The 20557-nt window shown below is 46.9% G+C and overlaps 1 long non-coding RNA gene across 1 annotated transcript; it reads right to left on the bottom strand.

Annotated features, from left to right (window-relative positions):
* Nucleotides 1-210: 210 nt before the first annotated feature.
* Nucleotides 211-10672, bottom strand: LOC136576917 (uncharacterized). Its single transcript, XR_010786418.1, has 5 exons — nt 10289-10672; nt 10136-10214; nt 8082-8182; nt 4161-4250; nt 211-1166 (listed from the first exon to the last, which is right to left on the bottom strand). It is a non-coding gene; the product is annotated as an uncharacterized lncRNA (long non-coding RNA).
* Between the last annotated feature and the right edge of the window lie 9885 nt (nt 10673-20557).

The following is a 20557-nucleotide window of genomic DNA, read 5'->3' as shown; positions in this document are numbered from 1 at the left end:
CAATGCAAATATGCCCTATGTTGGAGAAGGAGGTTGGAAGGAAGTGTGACTGTATGACTGGGCTGCTCAGAGTTTGTTTACAATCTGTAGCCATGGAGACACATAGGTCTGCACAAGAGCTGTATACACAAAACGGTAAGAGATTTTTAATCCAGATTATTTGCAGAGGTGCATTGTTTTTTTGTTAGATGCACTGCAACAAAGGTCCCAATCCAAGTTTTGCTGATTCACCTGATTTCTTGGAGATTAGTTCTCATTGGTGAATCTATTCCTGCTCTACTTTTTAACCAGCCCGACAATTACTGATTTGTTTTGTTACTTTTTGCTGTCATTGAACATTAGTGTTTGTGATCCTATCATATTTTTCACACTTTTTGTTACTGGAATTGTAAGAAGTCTGTTTCTATAACCCTAAAAATAAAAGTTCTCTACTCTACATGGACTGAAGAATCTGTGAGCGATTTTAGAAGAACCCATCACCTCGGAGGCAAATGTTTTTAAGTGCACATAAACTATAATGCAGGGGGCAGTCATGAGATACTATTGACTGTATAATATGGCTACTGGAGCTGGTCTGTTCTGTGCCTCAGTTCAGGTACGAGTCCGGCGGATGTAAAGAAGCCATATTACCTTATGTTATATTACCATATTACTATGTGCAGAAGGCAGGAAGACACTCCCATGATGCTTCACAAGGCGGATGACTAGAAATAACCCATCACTGGAGATGTAGATTAGTAGGGTTGGGGTGGCATCACCTTTCACATGTCGAGTCATAAGGGGCTCTTCTCATATACACAGTGAGTATTCACATCTACCCGTATATAAGTATGGGCAATTCCCAGACACCCTGGCAATCGTCTGCTGCACCTCAGTGCTTTGGATTCTGCAGAATATTAACCCTTCCCCTAGTTCTGATTTTTAGCAAAATCCAGTCCGTGGTGTTCTCACATTCCCTGGGCGCTTCTATACTTCACTTTTGCAATAGGACCTTTGGGCGAGCATTGAGTTGCAGAATCTCCTGGAAATCTTTAGCCATTTGTCGTAGAGCGTCCATGTACGGGTTCACATTCTCTTCCATCCACTCCTCCACTGTGTCTGGGAAGTAGATTGCATCGAGCTGGGATCGCAGGGCGTCTATATGAGATTCCCATTCTTCGTTGGCTCTGGAAGAACATGGAAGAAGCTCATAAAAGGACATCATGTTACCTTGTTTTTGCCCCGAGGTCATGCTGCTGTTTCTGGTCATCCAGCCTATGACATCTGTACTTTTACAGCCTCCTATATTGCCGTAGGCTTCATGTCCACGGGCACGTGTGGATTCAAAGCGCAGAATCCCGCAGCGGAATACACCCGTGCCCGCAGCCATGGACATTTTCTCACCAGTCCGTTGCGGGTCTCCTCTGTCCTGGACAGATCTTCTTTTCAAATCTCCTGCTTTCCCACGGATCTATGGCCCGTCTGCAGTGTCAGCTGCGGGTGTGCCGCGGATCGGCCGGCCTTCGTTGATTTCATTGGAGGCCATCCATGCGGGAATCCACAGAAAAGGGAGCATGCCGCATTTTTTCCCCGCGCGTGTGATCCGCATGATGGGATAAAGTGACATCCGCAGGTATTTAATTACCTGCAGATGCCAATGATTGTCTATGGGCAGGTTGAACTGCGGATCATCAGCGTGGGTGATCCGTATTTCATTTATGCCTGTGGACATGAGGCCTTATAGGGAATATGTCACTAACGTTTTTTAGATTCTGTTCTCTACACATGACTATGGGGGCGGCCATCTTTCCTGAGCTACATTTAACAGCATCTAGAGCATTTAGAAAATGTGCTTTACAGCAGCTTCATGGACCATGCACAGATTGGACAGCAGGGGATCCATTGACTTGTATGGGAGGCTGTTCTAGGCATGCTCTATGACTTGTGTAGAGGTCTTTCTGCAGGGAGGTGGAGTAAAACGTTGCGCAAAATGCGATGAATACAACCCATTGTTGTGCGCTATTCCTATGTGTGAGAAAAGATAGGACCTGCCCTATCTGTCTGCGTTTTATGCGGTAAGCTACCATAGAAGTCTATGGCAGGGTCAAAAAAGCAATGGGAGGATGCAAACAGCGATCAATGCCGGGAAGAGAAGACAGCTGGCCCTTATCAGGCTTTAATAGCCATTCAATTTTAGCTAAAGGGAGCATCATGTGTGCTTGTAAACTGGCCATGCGAGCACAAAAATTACAGTACTGTGTGCAGACACGTGTGTAACAGCCTGATTATTGCCATTCCCATTCATGCGCAATTTGGGCATATGCTCATCTGTCGAAGCCCTTAGATGGAGCAATTTATTGTTTGTACGAGCGAACGATGTCAGGTTTTTATTTGTACATCCTGTTCATACAGGCAGATAAATTGTTCAGTTCGCTGTACCAGAATGACGGAACAATCAGTATTAAACCAAACAATTAGCGGACAAGCCAAGAATGATTTTCATGCTTGCATGAAATGAATGATGAGCGAACTAATTATCATACATCATTTGATTGTTGGCTATGTTTACATTGAACAATTATCATTCAAATGCGAATGATTCAGCAATTTTTTTAAAATGATAATCGTTCCGTGTAAATCCACCCTTAGGGCTTATTCAGACAGGCGTATATCGGCCGGGTTTTCACAGCCGCTTGATGTACTTTTCCATCTAAGCGGTTCCCTCACCAGCTCTCTGCCTCTCTCCTCCAGTTCGGCGTTTGCAATGGGAGGGTGCGGGGCGGAGGTAAGCTCCACCCCCATCCTGCCCACTCCCATTGTAAACCGCTCAGCGGGGAGGAGAGAGGTAGAGAGTCGTTGAGGGGGCGGGAAGGGGGGGCGGACTGCTTAGATGGAAGCCTATATACGCTCGTGTAAATAAGCCCTTAGATAGATGACTGCTACAAATCTTTCTCTACAGATCAGAAACTGTCAGACTAGTATAAGGCTCTGTGGTCAGAGCGAAAAATGCAAGATTGTAGGATTTTTTAAAAACATAAATTGTGATCAAAAACAAAATGGAAAATCACCAACAATTCTTAAAAAATATGTTTAAGGGCTCCTTCACATGAGCGCTGCGGTCGGGCCCCTTTACGTAGTCGGCGGTAGCTGCAGTGACTCCTATGGGAGCCAATGACAGCTGCAGGTGAAGAGAGGTGGGAGGGAGTTTAGCAATGTGACTGCTAAACTCCGCCCCTCTTCTGTTCTCCTCTCCGCTCCTTGCCACTGTTTGCAATAGGATGGGTGGGACAGGGGTGTAGCTAAACCTCTTCACCCCAGTGCAAACAGTGGAGAGGGGAGGGAGCTCAGCACACCAGCTCCCGCCTCGTCCCACCTTCTCCCATTACAGAGAGCCGGCGAGGGTGAGGAAAGGGGAAGACAGCCCGACAGCGTATACGCCACCCCGTGCATCACACAGTGGCATATATTGGCCGGCCGATATAAGCTTGTGTGATAAGACCTAAAAATTGAGATCTGCATTTTTGTCAGAAACAGCTCCCCATATGAGTATTCCTGACATTGCAATTTGCTATCAGCCAGAGTCCAGTGTGCAGATTGCAGCAGGAATAAGAAAATCAGGATTGGTTGTGCCTCGTATACCTATGATAACACTACCGGAGCACATTTCTAGGACGTGTTGCCAGGGATTCTATATTTATGTGGAGTCTATAACTTCAAAGGGGTTATCTGACACTTCAAAACTGTTGGTTCATTCTTAGAATAATCCACTAATATTAGACCGCTGAGGGTCTGACTCTCAAACCTATGTGGATCATTTGCTTGAAGAGTCTCCTTCACTATTTACTAGCCACAGCTCCATACTTTTTGAAGTGCTTATGCCTGGTATTACAGTTCCATCCCATTCACTTGGGAAGGATAAAGCTGCTGTGAGTTGTAATACCAGACATGGCCACTACTAACAGTACGGTGCTGTGCCTGGTAAATAATGAAGGTGTACAACTGATTGATGGAGTGCCAAGAGTCAGTCTCCCACCAATCTAAAATTGATGGCCTACCCTAAGGGTAGACAATCAAATATTAAGTCCTGCAGAATGTCTTCAGCCCACACAAGGTAGATTTCTATTTACACAAATAGGATATTACTTAAAGGGCTCTTAGTCCGTGTTTGATTTTATACTCACTTCAAGATTTTTGCACTGAATGTCTCCATCTTATGCGGATTGCCAAATCGGTGTGCCCTGTGGTAACGTGAGAACCAGCCGTTGATTTCACTGTGCAAAAAAGAGAAAACATCACTGAAGAATGCATAAACGGATTATACAATATACAGATAGTCCCCGACTTGCGAACATTCGACTTACGAATTTCGCTAGATACGAACTATCTGTCCTGCACAGTATGATGTAATGCTATGGCATTACATCATACTGTGCAGGGACCGGACAGGCTTCTATCAAGCCTGATGGAAGCCTGTCCGGTCACATCGCGGTTGCTGGGCAGCCGGGGGCCTTCTGAAAGTCCCTAGGGCTGTCTATGCAGAGCGCCTAGCAAGCCGTGCGCTTGATAGGCACTCTGCATAGGCAGCCCTGGGGCCTTTCAGGAGGTCCCCGGCTGCCTAGCAACCACACAGCGTCCCGCGATCTCATCATGGGGCACTGTACGGGCCCCCTGAACGTCGGGTGCAGGCTGTTTCTTACAGCGGGCACCCGGCGGCAGCAGTTCCGACGAGCAGCGCCGCTCGTCAGAACTGTTAACACTTTAAATGCCGCTGTCAGAGCGGTATTTAAAGTGTTAACAGTTCCGACAAGCGCCACGGCTCGTCGGAACTGCTGCCGCCGGGTGCCCGCTGTAAGAAACAGCCTGCACCCGACGTTGTATGGAGCGGGGTCCACCCGCGATCCCCTCCATACAACCATTTGTTCGACTTGCGAACAAAACGGACTTGCGAACGGGCTCCTGGAACGGAACCTGTTCGCAAGTCGGGGACTAACTGTACACTCTTTTGCCACTTTATTAGAGACCCCCATCTAGTATTATGTTGAGCCTACTTTGGCCTTCAGAACCGTAGCAATTTGTGTTGGCGTAGATTCCACTAGGTGAGGAAATCGTTCTGCAGGAATATCGGCCCCTGCGGACAGGAAGCTTCTTGTAGTTGCTGCAGATTAGATGGAGGTGCTGACATGTTCTGATCAGCTGACAGGAAGGGGTCATCGATTCATGCTTCTTGCGCCAAATTCTGACCTCCCATCAGCACGAGGCAACAGAAGTCTGGAATTATCTGACCAGGGGAGGTTTGCCGCTGCTCAGGGATACAAGTTTTGTGCTCTTTTGCCCTCTGGAGTCTTCTCTCTTACACAGCAATGTCACTGGAACTCGTCACCAGCTGTTTTAGCCCATTCGTGTTAAAGAATAAGAAGCTGTGCATTTGGACACATTAGTTGTGGTACCCGCATTGTATTTGGCTGCATTTTGCCTGACTGTGCAGCGCCTGTCATTAGAATGATTTTTCACATCCTCCTTTGACCCCTTTCCTCATGGAGTTTTTCCATCCACAGGATCCCCTTTTGCTGGATGTGTTTCCTTGATCACACCATATCTGTATGCTCTCCAAATTGCCATACAAGAAAACTCCAAGAGTCTGGCAGTGACATCCTGGCCCCCGGCTAGTCCAGCACTGATGACCGAGTCTCGTTGGAAGTCGCTCCGATCGCTGGATTTTCCCATCTAATGTGGATTCACACTGAAACTGATTCACGGAAAACTTGTCACCTGATTTTATGCTGCACTCCGGGGTCACGGGGAGAATTTCCATATAGGAGAGCTCCAATCGTGAAAGGGCTGGTATCATTAAAAAAGGGGCCATTCAGAGTAATATATATATATGATGATTTGATGGGAGTATATACGGGTATAATCATAGAGCCCTGCAGAAAAACTTTGGTTGGGGTCAAGGTTACCAAGACCAGCGTGTTCATGAAATAAATCAGGATTATGTTCCTCACTCTCCCCAATTATTTTCTCTCCTTCCATCATACATAGGGATCACTACCTGCTGTTCCCAATTAACCGCTGGGCCCCATATTAGCTGCTATACCTTTTTTCCATATATATAACACATTTCCAAGCTTCAGCATAATGTGGTCATAACATTTGTTGCATAGAGTATTAAAGGACACATGGTCTGGACAATGGGGTCAGTTCACTATGCCCACGGTTGGTACCCAAGAGGGTACATGACATGTCCCGTACTGGTACACTGGTACAGTGCATGATCATAACTTTAATGGTACTTTGATATAGTTTACTTGAGTAAAAGGTTGGACTTGGCGATTAATTGAATTATTTAGATTACTTCACCCCTTGGTAACCCCGTGATTCTGTTTTCACACTAAATTGCAAAAGTCAATTATTTTCCTTAAATTGTCAGGTACTACACTGTATATCAAAGTATTAACTTACGTAGTTCACATTGAGAGGCCAACTCCTCCCCTGCATCTACAAACAGTCATTGGCTCATTGCAGCGAGTGGTTAGAGCCAATCAAGAAGAAGAAGGCCCTTCATGCCATTTGCCCACATGAGAAGTAAAAGTAGGAAGCCATCCCTTCGTCACCATTGTGACTCTGCTTCTTAAACCTTTCCAATCCACTGTCTGACTTTTGAAGACATTATGATTTAAAGCTGTACAGCTCTGATGTTGGAAGACGTCCGTCGGGGTTCTATTACTATATATTGCCAGCCTCTCTGCCGTCAAAGCCTATCCAACGTGCCACCTCATGCACTCCTGGCTTTAGCTAGCATATAGCGCCGTAGTATAATGGCAGAAAAAGAGTAAGCCCCTTAGGAAAACCAGGATACAAATTGGATTCAAAAGGGTAAATCTCGCCGCCAGCCACCACTATCATGACCGCCACAGCAGGGCAATTTGTAATGGCCTACGCCAAAGGAGGTGCGGATCAGCATATGCAAAGGGAGGAAGAAGAGGGCGCCTTGGGAAGAGGAGACTGGGACAGGCGCCGGATTGGCAGCAAACTTCAAGATAGCGTGGATACTGCTACCACCCGGCCCTCTACTTCAACAGCGTCCCTGTCCACCTGGCAACACTATTGCATATAAGGGATGAATTATGTGCAGGCAGTCCGTCCTTCACTCTCTTCGAGGCAGCGCTTCTCAGAATTCTTCACAGTCTGTAATTCAATGTAACACAGATAGCAGGTAAAACTTGGTGCAATACAGAACTTGTACCAAGGCTTACCTGCTATCTCTGTCCCATTACAATACATGTTGCGAAGGGTACATCTAGGGCTGGGTACATGTGCAGGGCGCCCCGTTACAGCCGTTGATTTCTTACAACAGAACAACTAATGCGACGGCTGCCCAATACATTTACTTATCTCTGATACAAGAGAGTGCGGACAACTGTGGCACTGGTCAGCGATCAAATGCGGGGCGGGTAGCTGCTGTATTAGCTGATTTTCTGACAACAGCATTCCTGATCGCATCTTCCAGTCACTTCCAAGGGACAATAAAAAAAGAAGTAAAGTGTTCAAAAACCAAAAAGGAAAAAAGTTTACTCTAAAATAGTAAATAACGAAAATGGTTATGGAAAAGCCGAAAAAAATTGGGTATCGCCTCGTTTATAAAAATCAGCACTATAAAAGTATTATGCTTGTTATCCTGTACAGCAAACTGCATGGAAATATATTAAAAATGAAGCCAGAATTGCTATTTTTCATTCATCTGTCTCCTAAAAAACACAATAAAAAGCAATCAAAAAGTTTCACTTGTACCCCTACATGGTACCACTGAAGTCTACAACTCGTCTCGCAGTCTTAGTATTTAGCAAAAAAAGAAAATTGAGATTGAAATTGAAAATTTTCCATAAATGAAACAAAAAAAGATTGAGATTTTAATTTTTGGCAAAATCAGCCCCAGCAGAAGGTATTTAGTACTGAGAAACTCTGCCCTGTACCATGGAAACTATGGAGCTGGTGCCCAGCAACACCGTATGGACCCTGTGATGTACCCTGTCCCTGGGTACTGTACTAGTCATATAGCTCACATCCACTGCTGTGCAGTCATAGTTTGGCCATTCCCTTCTTACCTGTCTCCCTCTGTGATTTCATGAACCTTCCCTTCAGTTCGCTATGGACTTTCTTCACCATGTTATAAATTTCAGATCCAGGAAATCCTCCGGTCCCGTCACTAAGAGGAATAAATCACCAAAGAATTATATTTCTACTCTAAACTTCATTGTCGTTCATTAAAAGGGTTTCCAGGGTTTTTCTGGAAACAGCGCCACTCTTGTTCATGGGCTATGTATGGTATTGCAGCCTCACTGAAAACCTGCCATTGCGTTTGAGCTCCATATACTGTGTCATGGGGCTGAAAGGTGATGGAACAGAGAGTCCTGGGAGCTGTGTTCCATACTCACTGGGTGCTCCATTCCAGAGCTGTATCTCCACAAAGATTACAGGTGCCAACAGCTTGACTCTTTCTGCACATGCATCTTGCATAGAGATGAATGGGAGATGCGCACGCAGAAAGTGAATATGAGACACTGCTCCAAGGACTGCCCATTCCATCACCTTGGAGCCCCATAACATAGTTTATGGGGGTCAAACATAATGACAAGTTCCCTTTAATGGGATTATCCATGATGTAAATATTGATGGCCTGTCCTTAGGATGTCATCAATACCAGATTGGTGGGGTCTTACTCCTGGGATCCCGATCAATCATCTTTTTAACCCCAGACAAGTGCTGTGATGACACATTTATTGGTTATGTGACCTTTCTGCAGCTCAGTCCCAATCCACTGAATGGGATTAAGTTGCAAATACCTGACACCAATGCTATGGAACCTACAGCTCTGTGCCTGGTATACACTGATAGAAGTCTAAAAAAGGGAGGACTCTGGCACAACCTGGTGGCAGGTGTCAAATTAGATGAGAGGTGGAGCCAAAGACAACTAAAGATGCTTTATTATTAGAGATGAGCGAACACGTTCGGCTCCGCCCCTTTTTCGCCCGAACACCGAACTTTGCGAACACTTCAGTGTTCGGGCGAAAAAGTTCGGGGGCCGCCGTGGCAGCGCGGGGGGGTGCGGCGGGGAGTGGGGAGGAGAGGGAGAGAGAGAGGGCTCCCCCCTGTTCCCCGCTACTGCCGCCCGCGCCGCCGCGCATCTCCCCGCCCCCCGGCGGCACCCGGACACTTACGCGCGAACACTGCAGTGTTCGGCAAAGCCGGTGTCCGGGTGCGGATGTGTCCGTAACGGACACGTTCGCTCATCCCTATTTATTATATAACCAGCAGGTTACATGTTTCGAGGTATAACCTCTTCTTCAGAAAGCTGAGTGAACACTAAAAACAGTACAAACAAGGTGCAAGGAAAAAGCAAAGTATGGAAAGAGTACAGAAAAGCATTAAAAATTAAAACTTAGCTCCGCCACTACCCCGCCTCCCCTCATTGCAAATAGTGCCGAAGGGCGGAGAGGGGGCAGGAGCTCAGTGCACTGCTCCCGGTTCTTCCAGCCTCCTCCTCCTCCTCCAGAGAGGGACGCCATATATCGGCCAGCGTGAATACCCGGCTGATATACGGTCGTCTGAATAAGCCCTAAGGGTGAATGCACATGGGCGGACTAGAATTGCAGAATCCGGAGAGAGCGACCACCTCCGGATTCCGCAGCAAATACCAACCATATAGTGCAATGCAAAAGTGATTTTTCATGCACATGAGCGAAAACCAATTGCGATTTCCGCTCGTGAATGAATAAAAAACAAATCGCAGCATGCTCCATTTTCCTGCGGATTACCCACAGATGGCTTCCATTGAAGTCAATGGAAGCCGTCTGACCCGCGGTCCGTTTGCAATTGACATTGGGGGCCGCGGATTCCGCAAGAAAAGTAAGAATTAAAAAAAAATCTGTACTGCGCATGTCCGACGGCGAACCGTGCAGCCATCCGCAGTACAGAAAGAAGAAAACGAAAACAGGTACACACGGGCGCTGCTGCTGCCAGGGCCGGATTCCACATGCAGAATCCGACCCGCCGCTGTGCAGACGGCCTAAATGAAAGTAAATAAAGTGGACAGGAGAGAACTTGAAATTCTGGTCCAACCTTTTTAACCCCCTCAGTAAAGGCTATGGGTTGTAGTTACCAAGTGTTTTTCTCCGGATTGATGCTGCTGAATCCTAGTATGTGACTGATGTCCTTCTTGGCATCTTCGTTGAGTTCTCCTGTGTGGGAGAAGACAGGTGACAATGCTGCAGATAAGGCGACACATCTCAGTGACTTCAGTGAACGCACTTACCGTACTTGAGAGTCTTTAGACACACCGCCAGGGAGGGGATGCCCACCGGGAGCAGCTCACAGAGCACTGAGTAATGATCGTACCTGCAGGGACAGACAATGGGCAATCAGTGACATGAGCACTATAGGTCTGTAGGTAGAACACCTTCATCTCAGCCATAATGTCATCAATCCAATACAGCGAATCAAACCATTATACTCCTCAATGCAGGTAGTGAATGCACAGACCACTGAGCAGTAGAGTAATCCCAGGACAGCAGTTACATTGACTGACGTACCCCAGAATGGCAGAGGAGGTACATGCCGTAGATGTGGATGCATTTACAGTATGGGGTCTCTTACAGCAACTGTAAGTAGCCCGAAGCTCTGCAGCCGTTCTGAAGCTTTAAGACAATGTGATGCCACTCTCCCTTATTATACAACTAGCTGATATACCCGGCTTCGCCCGAGTTAATTTGGTACTGGTGTTTATCTGGTGTTCACACGGAAAATCTTATGAAGTCGTGGTTACTTTAGAGATACCAAGGAAAAAAATATGTTCACCATTTTGCATGGTTTTTTGCGTTACCCAGGAAACACCACGTGGAGGTAACCAAGCAACGTTTCCTTTATATAAAATGACATCAGGAAGTTGATTACGCACATAAAATTTGGACGCTAATTCTTTTGCGCTTAGAATTGAATAATCGAGTTGGGACCCATTAACTTTTCCTATTTATGACATAATCAATACTCATGCCAAATTTCAAGTTTCTATGACATTGGGAAGTGAGAGAATTAGATTCCGTACGTAAAATTTGGATGCTAATTCTTTTGCGCTTAAAATTGAATAATCTAGTTGGGACCCATTAGCTTTTCCTATTTTGGACATAATCAATGCTTGTGCCAAATTTCATCTTTCTACGACATTGGGAAGTTGAAGAATTAGTGGCGAGTCAGTCAGTGAGTCAGTCAGTGAGGGCTTTCGTCTTTATATAGATATGCAGCTGAAGCTGACAACTGCATGATGTATAATAACTGCTGCCCCCTTCCCTGTGACTTTTGAAACTGCAGTTGTAAATTTACTCATAGATAGTCCAAGGCAATGTGAAGTCAGAAAACACATTTAGGATGTGTTCCTTTTCCAGCTGAATTGCGCATCTCCTTGTGTATTGTGTGCCCATTTGCACCCCCTCCCCCCATAGACTTCTATGGGGGCATTTGGTGTGCACAAAAATAGAGCATGCTGCGATTTTCCACCGGATTGACATCATACTGTTCACGTACATTTTGCACACGAGCAAATATGCCCGAGTGAGGGAGCACTTAACCTGACTCTAAAAAATTGCCCCAGTGAAGAGGGGCCGAGCTGCAATACCAGATATTGATTCTAATGGACATCCCATGTTACTGATTAAACTACATGGATTTTTCCTCCTGCAGACTTGGAAAAAAAGGGACTTATCACTTCTTGATGTTAGTTTGGTGCCAAATTTTCTCATTAAATTCATTGGAAGCTCAAAATTCGCATCAAAATCTACATACGACATTGAAAACCGTGTTAAAAATCCCTATTTTAGGATGCATATTTAAAGGGGTTGTCCCGCGCCGAAACGGGTTTTTTTTTTTTTCAACCCCCCCCCCCCCCCCCCCCCGTTCGGCGCGAGACAACCCCGATGCAGGGACGTACAGAAAGCTTACCGGAGCGCTTACCTTAATCCCCGCGCTCCGGTGACTTCTCTACTTACCTGTGAAGATGGCCGCCGGAATCCTCTTCCTCCGTGGACCGCAGCTCTTCTGTGCGGTCCATTGCCGATTCCAGCCTCCTGATTGGCTGGAATCGGCACGTGACGGGGCGGAGCTACACGGAGCCTGCATTCTGCACGAGCGGCTCCATTGAAGAGAGCAGAAGACCAGGACTGCGCAAGCGCGGCTAATTTGGCCATCGGAGGGCGAAAATTAGTCGGCACCATGGAGACGAGGACGCCAGCAACGGAGCAGGTAAGTAAAAAACTTTTTATAACTTCTGTATGGCTCATAATTAATGCACAATGTACATTACAAAGTGCATTAATATGGCCATACAGAAGTGTATAGACCCACTTGCTGCCGCGGGACAACCCCTTTAAAACGTGGATTCCATGTTGGACTTTTCTGGTTCAAATGGGCGAGTGCAATTCCGATCCATGGAAAAATGGACCAATTTTCCTTTTGATTTTCATGTGTTTTTGCTTTTTTCCACACAAGAGTGTCATCCAAGTGTCATCTGTGTTTTCTGTGCATTAAAAAATGGAAGGTGGCTCAACTGATCTAATTGAAAAGTTCTATTAAAATCAATGGGTGCATGAAAAAAAAAACAGAACGCACTCATATGTCATTCTGTTTTTTTAATGCACTCGTTGATTTGAATAGACAATTCTTGCCCAAGAATCAGACCAAGATAGGACATGCTGCATTTTTTTACTCAGACTGTCTGATTATGAAATCAGTGCGTTCTATTTCCGTACAATTAAAAATCGGACCATACTCGCACGGAAAAAAACTCGTGCTAAAAAGCCCTTAAATCACCACTGCCAACAATCTAATACATATACAAGGTCTCCTGACTGACCCCCAATGGAGAAATCTTATGCATGGCCTGCTCATAGATCTGGCATCACTATACCTTGCTCCTACCACTACCTTTAAGGGAACCTGTCAGCAGAATATAGGTATATTACCTGGCCCCACGGTGTAAAACAGCATAGCAGCAGGATAACATTGATGTTTTAAGCAGAATAGAGCAAATCGGCAAAAAAGTCAAAATCCTGCTTTTATTGCAGAGCGCCTGTTAAGTCAAATGCCCTGCCTCAAGAGGCGGCGCCATTACAGCTCCAAGTAAAGATGTCACTTGTTAAATCCCTCCTCTTCAGCCTCTCGCTGCCACCCACTTTCCTTCTGACGTCAGTACAAACCAGGCTGAATCCCATGCAAGTGACGTGCGCCTCTCATGTCTCATCTTCCAGCACATACACCGTAAAGCGAGGCTTAGATGACTGGAATTCACCTGAAGATTCAGCATGGCAAGCGCTGACTATCCATGCATATTAATGCACAGTGTGCCTCAGGTAGTCAGACTAGCGGTGCGGCCATCTATGTTTCTTCAGGACGGGCGGGTCACTTTAAATCATGTCTGTGGCCTTCTACTTGTCTCCACTTTGCTGACAAATCACATTCTGTCCTGTCCTCACTAACACAACCACAGATCGCTTCCTGATCTAAGATACTCTGTGCTGCTGTAGCTTCTTGTAACCTTTTGTATGTCCCCCTCAGTCACTGCTACTGTCTTACTAACATACCAAAGAAAGTGGACAGGTCATTGCCCCATATGCTCAGCATACTCATCTGCTGCTGCTCTAATCACTGTCAGGATCTGATTGGCTACACTGTGTTATAGCCCCACCCCACCTTCTGATTGGCTACCGTTTTTGCTAAATGTAAACAGTAGACAGGCGGCCACTCACCTTGTATGCTCTCTCTGCTCAGCTTTCTCAGCATGTCATCCCACATCAGCAGTTTCTTCTCGGGGAACTCGGTGTGGAGGAAGCCAACCACATTCTCCAAGTGAGAGAGGAACATCTTGCCAGGTCTCCTTTGTTATTGTTTAGCCAGGACGTGGAATCCTGACCCTCGCCCAGGTGGTAAGCCTACAATTATGGAGGACATCGAGACAAGATAAAGCACAGCTCCACTTACCAATATCTCTATATCTTACACCTAAGAATCTGTTCACATTTCCATCATAGGAACAGTAAAACTTTAGTAACGGTGTGACAGATCCGTCATATGAGAGACATCAACGGAGCCAGACAGATCCCATTGACAAGAATGGGTTCCGTCAGGTTTTCATCACGGTGTTTGTCATTTTACCAGAAAAAATATCACTGTACTGGTATACTGTTCTAATGGAAACCCTGGACAGAGGCTCCTAATGTAAGTCTGAGTAGAGTCTAACATTGATACATCGTATTAATACTTTTTTACGTTATACTCCGTGCATTTCCATTTCCCTCATCCATAAGGCTCTCCACAGACCTATATCTCCTCCCTCTTCTCTGTCTACCACCCTACCCATGCTCTCCGCTCTGCTAATGACCTTAGACTAAATTCCTCTCTAGTCTGGACCTCCCACTTCGGCTTCCAAGATTTTTCCTGAGCTGCACTTAGACAATCAGGGTAATTCCCAACGCCCACAGCTTTAAAAACACATTATTTAGGGAGGCCTACCATACAACCTAACCTAAACTCTTTTCCATCTACACTGCTATACTCTCCTTTGGAAGGAAACCTGCGCTCCTTCTCACTTCAACCCCCACGCACCCCACATCACCTCTTATCTGCATATTCACTAACTGGGCTGGGGATCAACTCACACACCTTTAGGCTGGGTTCACATAGGTGACAAAGTCGCGCGATTTTGTAGCGTTGCTATGATGCTACAAATCACATGTATGTGAAGCCCATGTTTTCCTATGGGTTAATTCACACATGCGATGTTTTGTAGAATGCAACAACCCGACACAAAAACCTTGCGGGTCCGGCGATATGCCCGCGACATGCAAGGTTTTGTATCCCATGTTTCCTTATGGAGCCTTTCTCTCTGTTGCATCGCAGGAAAACGAGATTTTCGACGGTGCAATGCAACTTTGACATTAGGAACTCCTACTGTCAAAGCCCTAATCTAAGCCCTGGCTGCAATTTCCTAATCTCCCCGGGTCCTCGGCACTATTCTCCTTCATCTCTTCTGGCCAGGGATTGAAAAAGTCCTCGAAGTGCTGGCTGTGACTGGCTGACGCTTAGCCAAGCACAGCCAGCACTCGATGAAACAATCACAGCCATTCATCGAGCGCTGGCTGTGATTGGCTACACATCAGCCAATCACAGCCAGCGCTTCCAGGAGGCAGGGATTTTCAATCCTGGCCAGAAGAGATGAAGAAAACAAGTATCAGGGACCCGGAAGAAGCTGCAGCGGAGCCCTGGACAGCGCTTCTAGGTGAGGTATGCTTTTTTTTAAATTTTAAATCGTCAGATCTGACTGCATCTGTAGCAAATCCCCAGCTGTGCTAAATAGAAGTTACCATATAAAAGTAAAGTCCTCAGAGTAACACTTGTAGGGAAAATGCAACCGTAATATGGTGTACCACGGCTAGTTGTCCTGCCAATCCTGTAAAAGACATAAGAAGGAGCATGATGGCAGGGATCTATAATTATAATTAGCAGACCCCCATTACCATCAGCAATAAGACCCCCGGCTCGTACTCACAGTTTGCTGGGTAAGGGGTTCTGAATCTCCAATATTCCTGATTGCGAGCTGCTTGATGCTGAAAAACACTGGCCAAATCCAGAGAGAATGTCAGAGAGGGGTGATATGGAGGCATTATTACTACTGGGGTCACTATGGGAGTATTATTACTATTAGGGTCACTATGGGGGCATTATTACTACTGGGGCCACTATGGGGGTATTACTACTACTAGGGTCACTACGGGGGTGCTTTTACTACTGGGGTCACTATGGGGGTATTATTACTACTAGGGTCACTATGGGGGCATCATTACTACTGGGGCCACTATGGGGGTATTACTACTACTGGGGACACTACGGGGGTGCTTTTACTACTGGGGACACTATGGGGGTATTATTACTATCGAGGCCATTATGGCGGCATTACTATTACAGGGGACACTAAGGGGGTGCTTTTACTATTGAGGCCATTATGGGGTTTTATTTCTACTGGGGACACTATGGGGGTGCTATTACTATTGAGGCCACTATGGGGGTATTATTACTATTGAGGCCACTATGCCGGTATTATTTCCACTGGGGTCACTACGGGGGTGCTTTTACTACTGGGCTCACTATGGCGGTATTATTACTATTGAGGCCACTATGCGGGTATTATTTCCACTGGGGACACTATGGAGTTTATTCTTGCTTCTGGGACCACTTGCCACAGTACTGACAACTGTTGCATCTCATTTGTAGTCACAGGAACCCGCCACTTCAGTCACAAGAGAACAAACTGTACATCCTAAATAGTCTCTATCCAACAGAAGGCAGCGGCCATATTTGCTGTTACCAAGCCGAGTTATCAATGGAAGGAAATTACAACAAAATGGATGAGCAATGTCCTCCTACCAGACCAGGCATTACCAGTGAGACTGGAACCTTCTGGAAGCTCTAATGGGCCGTTGGAGCGGTCAGGCTGGCCCAGTCCAAAGTGAGGAGATGACAGGAGGGCAGGAGGCTCCTTGAGTGCAGCTCACTGTCCCTCCTGCTGTGTTCTGTCACCTCACTGTCCTTCCTGCTGTGTCCTGCCACCTCACTGCCTCCCTGCTGTGTCCTGTCACCTCACTGCCCCTCTGCTGTGTCCTGTGACCTCAATGTCCCTCCTGCTGTGTCCTGTCACCTCACTGTCCCCCCAGCTGTGTCCTGTCACCTCACTGTCCCTCCTGCTGTGTCCTATCACCTCACTGTCCCTTCTTCTGTGTCCTACACCTCACTGTCCCCCCTGCTGTGTCCTATCACTTCACTGTCCCTCCTGCTGTGTCCTGCCACCCCACTGTCTCTCCTGCTGTGTCCTATCACCTTAGTGTCCCTCCTGCTGTACCCTGTCACCTCACTGTCCCTCCTGCTGTGTCCTATCACTTCACTGTCCCTCCTGCTGTGTCCTGCCACCTCACTGTCCCTTCTGCTGTGTCCTGCCACCTCACTGTCCTTCCTGCTGTATCCTGTCACCTCACTTACTCCCTACTTTGTCCTGTTACCTCACTGTCCCTCCTGCTGTTTTCTGTCAACTCTCTGTCCCTCCTGCTGTGTCTTATCACCTCACTTTCCTTCCTGCTGTGTCTTGTCAATTCACTATTCCTCCTGCTAATGTGTTCTACCACCTCACTGTCCCTCCTGATGTGTCCTACCACCTCACTGTCCCTCCTGCTGTGTCCTATCACTTCACTGTTCCTCCTGCTGTGTCATGTCACCTCACTGTCCCTCCTGCTGTGTCCTGCCACCCCACTGTCTCTCCTGCTGTGTCCTATCACTTCACTGTCCCTCCTGCTGAGTCCTGTCACCTCACTGTCTCTCCTGCTGTGTCCTGCCACCTCACTGTCCCTACTGCTGTGTCCTATCACCTCACTGTCCCTCCTGCTGTATCTTGTTACTGCACTCTCTCTCCTGCTATGTCCTATCACCTCACTGTCCTTCCTGCTGTGTCCTATCACCTCACTGTCCTTCCTGCTGTGTCTTGTCACTTCAATATCCCTCCTGCTAATGGGTCCTATCACCTCACTGTCCTTCCTGCTGTGTCCTTTCACTTCACGATCTCTCCTGCTGTGTCCTGTCACCTCACTGTCCCTCCTGCTGTATCTTGTTACCTCACTCTCCCTCCTGCTATGTCCTATCACCTCACTGTCCTTCCTGCTGTGTCTTGTCACCTCACTGTCCTTCCTGCTGTGTCTTGTCACTTCAGTATCCCTCCTGCTGTGTGAGGTCATTTCACTGTCCCTCCTGCTGTGTCCTGTCACCTCACTGTCCCTCCTGCTGTGTCCTGTCACCTCACTGTCCTTCCTGCTGTGTCTTGTCACTTCAGTATCCCTCCTGCTAATGGGTCCTATCACCTCACTGTCCCTCCTGCTGTGTCCATTCACTTCACGATCTCTCCTGCTGTGTCCTGTCACCTCACTGTCCCTCCTGCTGTATCTTGTTACCTCACTCTCCCTCCTGCTATGTCCTATCACCTCACTGTCCTTCCTGCTGTGTCTTGTCACCTCACTGTCCCTCCTGCTGTGTCCTATCACCTCACTGTCCTTCCTGCTGTGTCTTGTCACTTCAGTATCCCTCCTGCTAATGGGTTCTACCACTTCACTGTCCCTCCTGCTGTGTCCTGTCACTTCACGATCTCTCCTGCTGTGTCCTGTCACCTCATAGGAGTATTGGGAGGGTTACTAGTGAGGTACCACAGGGGGCAGAATTAGAGGGGTCATTGTTACTAGTGGGGTACCACAGGGGGCAGTATTTGGCCCTCTTCTTTTTAGTATATTTATTAATGACCTGGTAGAAGCATTGTGCAGTAAAATACCCATATTTGCAGATGACAAAACTATGTAAAGAAATGAACACAAGAGAAGACAGAATGTGGTGACAAGAGGATCTGGATAAGTTGGGGGCAGAAAAGTGGGAAATGAGGTTTAACATTGATAAATGTAAGGTTTTGCACATGGAAAGGGAAATATGTGTCACAATTACACACTACATGGGAAACCACTGGATAACACTGATGTGGAAAAGGACTTGTGGATTTTAGTGATCTCTAAGCTAAAATGAAGCAACCAGTGTCAGGCAGCTGCTGCCAAGGCAAATAGGATCATAGGGTGCATCAAAAGAGGTCTAGGGGCACATGATGAGAACATTGTTCTTCCTCTTTACAAGTCACTGGTCAGAGCACACATGGAATGTACAGTTGTGGGCATCGGTAGTCAAGAAGGACATCAAAGCTGGAGCAGGTACAAGGGCGGGCAACTAAAGTAAACGGAATGGGCGGACTACAATACAGAGATTTGTCCCATCATTTATCTATGCCCAGGACTGTCACAAAGGGGCGCTCTCTACATCTAGAGTAGTGGTTCTCAACGTGGGCGTTACTGTCCCCTTGGGGGCGTTTTTACTTCTCAAGGGGGGCGGAGGAACGAAAAGGCACAACTGGGGGCGTTGGAACAGAAAAGGGGCGGTAGGGGGACGTTCTCTGTTTGTTTTGTTGATTTTTTTGTATAGTAATTACATTTTTCAAAAAATTAGTAGCAAATAAACTGTCCGAAATCAAATCGGGGAAATCTGAAACCGACAAAAACTGAGGCAATGACTTCCATATGAATCACTTCCAAGTAATGGGAGTTGTGTGCAGCCTGCGCGCCTCTTTCATATAATGTATGACTTTATAAATGTATACTTACGGCTGTTGCAGGTAGGTATCAGCTGTGAAGGACTGCCGGCGAGTATGAAGCAAGATCGACTTCTGAGCCCGCTCCGTACAAAGTCTGCACGCTCAGGACGTAACTGTATGTCGTGGAGCATGAAAGGGTTAAGATTTTCATTTTAGCTGATACTCAACCATTATGTTGTCTTGTGACCGTGAAAACTGTGTTAAACCTTATTCACACAATACTGAAAGCGTCACGTCCGTGTTGGAGAAATACAAGGCTGAGCCGCAGCGTTCTGCCACAGATGTTCATGCAGACCCACATGGAGATTTGGCTCCAGTCAATGGGGACAGCGTGTGTGCGGCCGACTGACGCAGGTGTTTCCCCAGCAATGTGTATCTCAGAACTCACGCACGGAAAAATCTGCCCCGTATGAACTGCAGCGCAGACTTACATAGTATTTCATAGAATGCTAAAATGGTGTGAATTTCATGAGGATTTGGTGCAGAATCAGCAGCAAAAAAACACCATGTGAAGGAGCAGTAGGAGAAAATGTAGTGTTTTCTTTCAGGGATGCCTACTTTAGGTTTTTTCTCTTTTTTTATACGTCCTTCGTGGGCTGCATTCCCACGAACGTATATCGGCTCGGTTTTCACGCCGAGCCGATATACGTCGTCCTCATGTGCAGGGGGGGGGGGGGGAGGATGGAAGAGCCAGGAGCAGGAACTGAGCTCCCGCCCCCTCTCTGCCTCCTCTCCGCCCCTATGCACTATTTGCAATGGGGAGGGGCGGGGCTATTTGCGGAACTTAGCCCCCCCCTCCCGCCTCCTTTCATTGCAAATAGTGCAGAGGGGCAGAGAGGTGGCGGGAGCTCAGTTCCTGCTCCTGGCTCTTCCATCCCCCCCCCCCCCCCCCTGCAAAGTAGGACGACGTATATTGGTTCGGCGTAAAAACCGAGCCGATATACGCTTGTGGGAATGCACCCTTAGGGTGCATTCATATGGGCGAGCGTGATAATGCTCTGAGGAACTCACACCGCCATCATGCTTGTTAAATTGCGATGTTCACTGCGAGTGCATTACGATTGTGCAACGGCCGACCCTGGCGTGCCAAAGTGAGGGAGACCATGAGGTGTGCAGAATATAATATAATAATAATCTTTATTTGTATAGCGCCAACTTATTCCGCAGCGCTTTCAGGCATGGATAAATGCAAAACAATACAACATTTACAATGTGAGATACGTTGGGTTAGACACAAATGGGTTGAGGGTGGTACAGGAGGTGCAGGGGTTGGGGAACACAGGCAATAGGAAATTTCATGTACAGATCATTTAT

The sequence above is a fragment of the Eleutherodactylus coqui genome, chromosome 8 (genome assembly GCF_035609145.1).
Source record: "Eleutherodactylus coqui strain aEleCoq1 chromosome 8, aEleCoq1.hap1, whole genome shotgun sequence".
NCBI lineage: Eukaryota > Metazoa > Chordata > Amphibia > Anura > Eleutherodactylidae > Eleutherodactylus > Eleutherodactylus coqui.
Note: the sequence above shows the minus strand (reverse complement) of the source record. Positions and strands in the feature narration are given on the sequence as shown.